At 43.0% G+C, this 7,933-nt stretch overlaps 1 protein-coding gene across 3 annotated transcripts in view; it reads right to left on the reverse strand.

Annotated features, from left to right (window-relative positions):
* ZBTB40 (zinc finger and BTB domain containing 40) overlaps window positions 1-334 on the reverse strand; it is a 76,987-nt gene extending 76,653 nt beyond the window's left edge. For all 3 annotated transcript variants that reach the window (XM_046660912.1, XM_046660924.1, XM_046660920.1), the window contains exon 1: window positions 185-334. The gene's annotated coding sequence lies outside the window, so the exon portion shown is untranslated. The remainder of the gene's footprint in view (window positions 1-184) is intronic.
* Between the last annotated feature and the right edge of the window lie 7,599 nt (window positions 335-7,933).

Consider the following 7,933-nt stretch of genomic DNA (forward strand, 5'->3'; position numbering starts at 1 on the left):
GGGATGCGGGCCGCCCTGGGGTCCCCGTCCCGGGGACAGGCGAGGCGGAGGCTGGGACTCGGCAGAGCCCGGCGGGGTTGGCCACGCGGAAGGGTCTCTGCGCGCCCCTCACTCGGGGCGCCTCTCGGCCCTCAGCTGCAAAAGGGGTCTCCGCGCTGAGTCCCGGCTCCGTTTCTATGGTTACCTGTTCAGCACCGATTCAAACTGCCGGTCTTTATTGACAGCGCCATAGAGGACACGAACACTCCTGCCCGAAGGGAACAATAAAGCTTTCTCCATTCAACAGCGCCAGAGACGCCAGAAGGCGGCCATTTTGAGGCCGGCGCGGAAGGGGTACGAGCGGGCAGGGGCGGCCCGGCCTGCCCCGCGCGCCGCAGTCACGTGCTGGGGGCGGGGCCTGCGTCTTGCGCGCGCGCGCTCCATCCATGCTAGGACCCTGGGGCCAGCCGGTTGCTGACCTCTTCTCTGACCTCTGACCCTTGACCACTCCTTCGCGTCCCCACGCTCCCTTAGTAAAGTTCTAATGGGGTTCCGCGGGCCCTCGCGGGGGCAGCATTAGGGTTAGGATCTTCCTTCAAGCAGAGACAAAAGGTTTCTTTATATTTTTCAAAACACGTTCACGTGCAAGGCGGAGACGTGACCTGAGCCGTCCCCAGGCTCCTCGTTGGTGGACTGGCTTGGCGCCGCTCGCACGGGAGGGGCTAACAGACCACGTGTCGACCAATCGTGGGCATTTAAGGCGTGTGCATCCCGCCTCTCCCTCCCAATTTTAGATTTAGGAGTTTTGGGGGAAATACACGTTTTCTTTTGCTCAGTTTCCCTCTCTCACAGCTTGTTGCACAGTGTGCGTTCCACGTTGGAGCTCCTCTTGTCACCCTCATACAGCCAAACAGATGAAGTCAGACCCAGACAGTATCAGACAAGTTAAGTCACATCAGCGCTGGCCCACTGAACCTCACGTTGTCATTCTGTCGCTGACATGCAGCCAATTTTTCTGTCACTGCCAGTCGTGCCGCCCAGATCCAGTTGTCTCAGTACAATGCCGAGTTCCCTCTGTGGTTACAGCTGTTACTCCACAGTGTCAATATTCACTCCTTCTGAGAGCTGTCATTGTCAGACTGACCCCACTCTGTCACCGTTTTTAATCAAAAATTCAATCTACTGGGCAGAACTGTTACTCACATTGTTGCTGTCATCTGGTCCATCATTTTTGACTGTCGCTGACCAACGTGCGACCCCTGTCAATGACAATAAACTTCAAACAGTTCTGTACAATATAGCACTTGGACTGTGTTCCCAGCTGTCACCCTTTCAGGTTGTTTTCACTGTCGTTGTCACTTAGCTACTTTCACCGCCACATAGTCAAGCCAATATTTAGCAGACCCCTACTGGGTGCACAGCTGTCCTTGTTACTGCCCAATTAGTCACTTTCACTATTATACTCGCAAATCACTGTCACTTTCAGGGTCAGACTTACTGTAGCTGACATTGTCACTTTTGTAGTCACCAGAGCCACACCACAGCTGCTGTGTCTCCTCATCACTCATTTCCAGTATCTCCTTCATTCTCCTTTAGTGGGAGCCCCCCAACAGAGGGTGGCCAGAGTCAGCGAACAAACACCTAGAATGGTGCTTGGTACATAGCAGGTACTCAAGAAATATTTGTCGAATTAATGGATTTAATAAAACAGTGTTATTGTCAACGTTCTGTATGTGAATGTGGATAACTTGAGGCTCATCAGACTCAAACAATAGGAATAGTTTGTAGGCACAATCTATTCTCCCTGTTCCATTTAACAAAACTCTGCGTCCTATGGGGATAGAAGGAGAAAGCAAGAGAATGCATCTACCATGCATACACCAAATTCCTGGGACCATGGTTACAAAGAATATGATTTTTTTAAGGTTTTTATTGTTACTTCTTTAAGTTTTTATTTCATGTTTTAAAACAAAAACCTGTTTGTTGTAGGGCATTTAGAAAATATAGGAAGGACTCTTTCCTTCTGAAGGATTGTTTTAGATATAACAAAGAATGCCATACCCCAGTACACCCCCACACCCCCACACACAGTCAATGGGTCAATGGCCACAGTTTCTCCATAACTGTTTACTTGAGATTTTGCATTCTTAGAAATTCTCATGGAACCGCCTTGCCTACAGTTCATGAAAAACAGCGTGGGTCATGGAGAGCAATGGCCCCTGCTTCTGGCTGGCCATCACATGAGAGAATAAGAAAACAATGGCTGGACCCTTTAGGGACCTCATCTCTCTGGAGACCCCCAATAGTTTTGGAGAAATAACTTGTGCTTTCCAGTCGCCACAAGGACCCAGTCCTTGACCTTGAGGGGGAATGTCCTTGGTTACTTTTCATCCTTTTTGTTCCTTGACAGAACATGCTCCCAGGCCGATGCCTGAGGTGGCTCCAGCTAAATTGCCAACTCTTTCCAGAGTCACTACGACGTACCAAGAGCGCTGGGGTGAACAGAACATGGTCCTTGCCCAGGTAGGAAATAACACAGCCGCCACCCCTTCTCCTGCTAGTATCAGCACTCATCATTCAGCTCGCTCTTACTCTCTGCCCAGTACCATGCCAAGCTCCTTACCTAGGCCATCTCATTTAATTCTGATAGCCACTCAGTGAGGTAGGCAACATCCTTACCCCCTTTTACACAGGAGAAAACAGACTCAGAGAAGGTAAATAATTTGCTCAAGGCCACACAGCTACCAAGCAGTGGAGTTGAGATTGAAACCTAAGTCTGATTCAGAGCCTTTACTTTTTTCCCCAGAAAAATGACCTGTGTTTTTTTTTTTTACAAAATATATATGTTCATTTTAAAGAATTCAAGGATTACAGAAAAATATGAAGAAGAGAGTTAAAAATGGAATCACAATAAATCCTACCACTTAGCAGTAACATATCATTATAGACGAGCATTTCTCCATCCCTGAGCATATATATGCATATACATATATATATATATAGGTAGGTAGCTGGAGAGAGAATGATAATAATGACAGTTTCCCCCCAGTAAGCGCTATGTGCTGGACACTATTCCAAGGGCTTTCCACGAATCAACACATCTAATTTACTCAGAGAGAGATGGATAGACATAATTTTATTAAAGTGAGCTCATTTAACATATTCAGGGTTCACATCAGCAGCCAACCACCTGGAGATGTTTTCCCCCAAATCTGGTTCTTTCCTCCATCTTTGCTGTATTCTCTCCACCTTCCAATCAAATCCGGAGCCCAGAATCCTTGGGCTGCAAAAGCTGAGTCTTTAAATAGCACGCTCTGCACAGCTGCGGCCCCGTCAAATGTCTCTGCTGCTCCCCAAGGCGATGGTGTTATTTGTAGAAGTGAAGTTTGCTAGGGGCTCGACACGCTTTTTATTTGTTAGAGTAGGTATCTGGGCCTTGGCATTCCTTTTCCTGGCTTTCTAAGTGTTAGAATTTCACTACCCTTTTCTCCAATCCAAATGAAGCTTGGTCTTCAGATCTTGCCCGGTGGAGACCAGAGAGTCTCAGATGAGGATGCTGTTGGAATTTGCCAAATGACTCAGAAAGGTCAGCCGCCTGCTCATCCATGGAAGATGACAAAAGACCAGGAGGAGGGAGAGACTGCCTGGCTCCGATGGGGCTGTCCAGCCGATGAGAGTCTGGAGCACTTCTGCGGGTTTGGCCCTACCAATATTGTATATTGTGAATGAATCCCTTGACTCAGGTTCCCCCCGAGACAAAAGGCTCTCTCAAATTCAGAATGCAGAATCAACATATCCACGGAGATAGCTCACAGCCCCCTCATGTTCATCTAATCCAGAACAGAAACTCTGATTTTCCAGCCAAGACTGCTTCTCCCCTCGGGTTCCCTAGCTCAGAGAAGACCGCCCACCCACCATTCTCTGCCCGATTGCTCAGGTCAGACCCCTGTGAGTGTTCTTGACACTTCTGTCACTCACCCTCAACCAGTCACCAAGTCTTTTTGATTTTACCTCTAAATATACTCTCTCCATTTCCACGGCCAAAGTCCAAATGACCTCTACCTCTCACCTACTGTATATCCTCCTCCTACAGCCTCTTTTGATATCCTTTGCTTTGTTCTGCAGACAGCAAGTCAGCGTAGTCCTTTATTTCATTTAGAATCCACTTTATTAAGTATAATTTACATACAAGAAAATGTACTCATTTAAAGTATAATTTTGGCAGATATATACACCCGTGTAACCACTACCATATCAAGATATAGAACATTTTTATTTTTTAGAGCAGTTTTAGGTTCACAGCAAAACTGAAAGGAAGGTACATAGATTTCCCATGCTCTCCCTGCCCCCACACATGCATGGCCTCCCCTACCATCAACATCCCCCGCCAGAGTGGTACCTTTGCTACAATTGATGTGCCTAGATCATTATCACCCCAAATCCACAGTTTACATTAGGGTTCACTCTTGGTGTTGTACACTCTATGGGTCTGGTTATGTGTATAATGACATGTATCCACCATTATAGTATCATATAGAGTAGTTTCACTGCCCTAAAAACCCTCTGTGCTCCACCTTTTCATCCCTCCCTCCCCCAAACCCCTGACACCTACCGACCTTTTGACTCCATAGTTTTGCCTTTTCCAGAACGTCATATAGCTGGAGTCATACAGTATGTAGTCTTTTGAGATTGACTTCTTTCACTTAGTGATATGCATTTAAATTTCCTCCTTGTCTTTTCGTGGCTTGATAGCTCTCTTCTATTTAGCGCTGCGTAATATTCCACGTCTGGATGTTCCATAGTTTATTTACCCCTTCACCTACGGAAGGACATCGTGATTGCTTCCAAGTTTTGGCAGTTATGACTAGAGCTGCTGTAAACATCTGCGTGCAGGCTTTTGTGTGCACGTAGGTTTTCCGTTCATTTGGGTAAATACCACGGAGCACAACTGTTGGATTGTATGGGAAGAGTATGTTTAGTTTTGTAGGAAACTGCTAAACTGTCAAAGCGGCTGTACCATTTTGCACTCCCACCAGCAGTGAACGAGAGTTCCTCTTGCTCCACATCCTCACCAGCATGCGGTGTCGTCAGTGTTCTGGATTTTGGCCCTTCTAATAGGTATATAGTGGTAGCTCATTGTTATTTTAATTTGCATTTCCCTGATGACATATGATGTGGAGCATCTTTTCATATGTTTACTTGCCATCTATGTATCTTCTTCGGTGAGGCGTCTGTTAAGATCTTTGGCCCATTTTTAATCAGGTTGTTTGTTTTCCTATTGTTGAGTTTTAAGAGTTCCTTGTATATTTTGGATAATAGTCCCTTATCAGGTATGTCTTTTGCAAATATTTTCTGCCAGCCTGTGGCTTATCGTCTCATTCTCTTCCCAGTGCATTCTGCAGAGCAGAAAAGTTTAATTTGTTTCTCTCTCTCTTTTTTTGTAAGCCCAGAAAGATTTGCCCTGAGCTAACATCTGTTGCCAATCTTCTTCTTTTTTTGCTTGAGGAAGATTTGCCCTGAGCTAACGTCTGTGCTAGTCTTCTATTTTGTATGTGGGTCACCACCATAGCAAGGCTGACAAGTGGTGTAGGTCCGTGCCCTGGATCCAAACCCATGAACCCAGGCCACCAAAGCAGAGCGTGCCAAACCTAACTACTACACAATGAGGCCAGCCTCAGAAAAGTTTAATTGTAATGAACCCAGCTTATCAATTCTTTCTTTCATGAACTGTGCCTTTGGTTTTGTATATAAAAAGTCATTGCCATATCTAAGGTCATCTAGATTTCCTCCTATGTCATTTTATAGCAGTTTTACAGTTTTGCATTTTACATTTAGGTCTGTGATCCATTTTGAGTTAATTTTGTGAAGAGTAAGGTCTGTGCCTAGATTCACTTATTTGCATGTGAATGTCAGTTGTGGCAGCACTATTTGTTGAAGCTGTCTTTGGTCCATTGTATTGTTTTTGCTCCTTTTGTTCAGTATCAGTTGACTTCATTTATGTGGGTTTATTTCTGGGCTCTCTAGTCTGTTCTATTGATCTATTCTTTTGCCACTACCAGTCTTGATGACTGGAGCTTTACAGCAAGTCTTGAAGTTGAGTAGTACCCATCGTCCAACTTTGTTCTTCTCCTTCAATATTGTGTTGGCTATTTCTGGGTCTTCTGCCCCTCCATATAAATTTTAGCATAGATTTGTCAAAATTCACAATATAATTTTTGGGAAAACTTCAAGTTTCTTGCTTTTATGTATAGTGTTGGCTGTAGATGTTCTTTATCAAATTGAGAAACTTCCCCTCTGTTCCTAGTTTGCTGAGAGTTTTTATCATGAATGGGTGTTGGATTTTGTTAAATGCTTTTTCTGCATCTATTGATATGATCGTGTGATTTTTCTTCCTTAGCCTGCTGATATGACAGGTTACATTTATTGATTTTTAAATATTGAACCAGCCCTGCATACCTGGGATAAATCCCTCTTGGTCATGGTGCATCATTCTTTTTATACATTGTTGGATTTCATTTGCTAATATTTTGTTAAGGATTTTTGCATCTATGTCCATGATAGATATTGGTCTATAGTTTTCTTTTCTTGTAATGTCTCTGTTTTTGTTATTAATGTAATGCTAGCCTCAAAAGGTTAGGAAGTATTCCCTTTGTTTCTATCTTTGGAAGAGATTATAGATACTTGGTATAATTCTTCCTTAAACGTTTGGTAGAATTTATCAGTGGAACCATCTGGGCCTGCTGCTTTCTGTTTGGGAAGGTTATTAACTATTAATTCAATTTCTTCAATAGATATAGAGCTACTTGGATTGTCTGTTTCTTCTTGTGTGAGTTTGGCAGATTGTGTCTTTCAAGGAATTGATTGATTTCATCTAAGTTATCAAATTTGTGGTAATAGAGTTGTTCATAATATTCCTTTATTATTCTTTTATTGTCCATGGGATCTGTAGTTACATCCCCTCTTTCATTTCTGATATTAGTAATCTGTGTTCTCTCTCTGTTTTTCTTAGTCTGGCTAGAGGCTTAATGATTTTATTGATCTTTTTTCAAGGAACCAGCTTTTGTTTCATTGATGTTCTCCACTGAGTTCCTCTTTTTTTTTTTTTGAAGAGAAAGATTCAGCCTGAGCTAACATCTGTTGCTAATTTTCCTCTGTTTTTTTTTTTTTTTTTTTTTTGCTCCCCAAAGCCCTAGTACATAGTTGTATATTCCAACTGTAGGTTGTTCTACTTCTATGTGAACCACCACCACGGCATGGCAACTGACAGACAAGCGGTGTGGTTCTACGACCAGGAAGCAAACCAGGGCCACTGAAGCAGAGTTTTATGGCAGAAGTTTAACCCCTAGGCTGTCAGAGGTAGCTTGAGCTCCTCTTTTCAATTTCATTTATTTCTGCTCTAATTTTTATTATTTCTTTTCTTCTGCTTACTTTGGAATTCATTTGTTCTTTTCCTAGTTTCCTAAGGTAGAAGCTTAAATTATTGGTTTTAGATCTTTCTTCTTTTCTAATATATGCATTCAATGCTATAAATTTCCCTCTAAGCACTACTTTTACTGCACTCCACAAATTTTGATAAATTGTATTTACATTTTCATTTAGTTTAAAATATCTTTACGTTTTTCTTGATATTTCATCCTTGACCCATGTATTATTTAGAAGTATCTTGTTTAATCTCCAAGTATTTGAGGATTTTCCAGCTATCTTTCTGTTACTGATTTCTAGTTTAATTCCATTGTGGTCTGAGAACAGAGATGGTATGATTTCTATTCTTTTCTATTTGTTAAGGTGTGTTTTATGGCTCAGCATGTGGTCTATCTTGGTGAATGTTCCATGTGATCTTGAGAAGAACGTGTAATCTGCTGTTGTTGGATGAAGTAGTCTATAGATGTCCATTATATCCATATCCAGTTGATTGACTGTGCTGTTGACTCAACTATGTCCTTACTGATCTTCT

This window comes from Equus quagga, chromosome 5 (assembly GCF_021613505.1).
Source record: "Equus quagga isolate Etosha38 chromosome 5, UCLA_HA_Equagga_1.0, whole genome shotgun sequence".
In the NCBI taxonomy this organism is placed as follows: Eukaryota; Metazoa; Chordata; class Mammalia; order Perissodactyla; family Equidae; genus Equus; species Equus quagga.